Source organism: Lipotes vexillifer, unplaced genomic scaffold (genome assembly GCF_000442215.2).
Source record: "Lipotes vexillifer unplaced genomic scaffold, Lipotes_vexillifer_v1.1 scaffold809, whole genome shotgun sequence".
NCBI classification, from domain to species: domain Eukaryota; kingdom Metazoa; phylum Chordata; class Mammalia; order Artiodactyla; family Lipotidae; genus Lipotes; species Lipotes vexillifer.
This window is the reverse complement of record NW_006788521.1, coordinates 431,779-433,519: the sequence shown is the minus strand read 5'-3', so window position 1 is coordinate 433,519 and position 1,741 is coordinate 431,779.

Genomic DNA, 1,741 nt, shown 5'->3' with positions numbered 1-1,741 from the left:
GGAATGCTATTTCCTTTATTTGTAATTTCTATTTGGGCCTCCCCATCACCGCCTCCCCCACACATGTAAATCTGCCCTTATAATGTGACCATCACCATTAATTATACAGTTGTACAAAACCAGAATCAGGAGCTTAAAAGTTTCCTTTTGAATACTCAGGCAAAACAAATTTATTTTATTGTGAGATATAAGATATGCTCATAAATGCTGAGACCTTGGAAGAATATCAACTTTATAATTTATGAATCTTAATAGATTTTTCATTTTACTGTCACTAAATCTAAATTCTAAATTTTGATTCTGTTTTCATTGTTGAACTCAGATAATAGAAAACACAAATGCTCTTATTCGTCTTTACGGGGCACAGGAAAGTACAAAGAACATCTTGAAGCAAAATATAGATTTTTAGGTTAAGAAAATAAATACATACCCACATTCATATACTCACAAATATATGCACATTTATATCAGTTTCAACCTAAAACCAGAAAAATATTTCAAATTAATGTTTTTCCTTTTCTGCACGACTTAGTCTTTTTGTATGAAATATGATTACAGGGACTAATCATTACAAAATAAGAAAGCTAACTTGTCTTTAGTATCAACAAAACCAAACCAAAACAAAATGCAGAAGCCTGGAGAGAGTTTATTTGGGGGTCTTAAGAATTGCAATTTGGGAGACAGAGATTCAGGTAAAACCAAAAGAGTGTTCTGGGGAAGAGAGTCAGGGGCTTATAAAGGCAAAAGGCATGAGGCTGTACTCTGACATGAAAAAGGAAATATTTGTCTTTAAGGGGTGGCTGTCACCAGTCATTTTAGGGTAAAGGTCAGATAAGTAGATAAGCTGTCATGACTTATTTTAGGGTAAGGGCTCCATAAGTATCTTGAGATGCTGGCAGATGTCTGGAAGCCTTGGTTAGGAAAATAAGTGGTCAAAAGGTTAAATTCCAGCCAGGCTGAGACTTGCATAAGTTATGCTTCCTCAATGGCCTCCTGCCTCCATTTTAGTGAGCTCTCTCAGCAATACCAACTCCATTTTAATTTTTCTCCCACATTAGCAAACGGTTCAGAGATATTTCCTATTTATACAGGAGTTAGTTTCTTTGTGAAGCAGTAAATCAGATATTTGGAGTTAGAAAAGACCTAAGAGTATTGTCACTCTGTCCTAACACAACAGCTATGCTTCAGTCCTCCTTCCTTCTTTGGAATCATTTTCATGACCCAGGATGGAAAAATATACCTAAGCATCTAAAACTTTGAAAAATAACCAGGAAGTTTAGGAAGAGCAAAGGGCACAAGTGCCAAATTCTATTCAGGTTTATTCTTTTCATTTGTACAGAAGAGTGAAGTAGGGACTTCCCTGGTGGTGCAGTGGTTAAGAATCCACCTGCCAATGCAGGGGACACGGGTTCAAGCCCTGGGCCGGGAAGATCCCACATGCCACAGAGCAACTAAGCCCTTGCGCCACAACTACTGAGCCCACGTGCCTCAGCTACTGAAGCCTGCAAGCCTAGAGCCCGTGCTCCACAACAAGAGAAGCAACCGCGATGAGAAGCCCACGCACCGCAGTGAAGAGTAGCCCCCACTCGCCGCAACTAGAGAAAGCCCACACGTGGCAGCAAGAATAAAGAGAGTGAAGTAACTGGATTATATAAATTATACATGTGTAAAATATAATATATGGTAATAATATCTATTATAGCTCTCTCTCTTTAAGCTATATGTGGAGAAGGCAGTATGT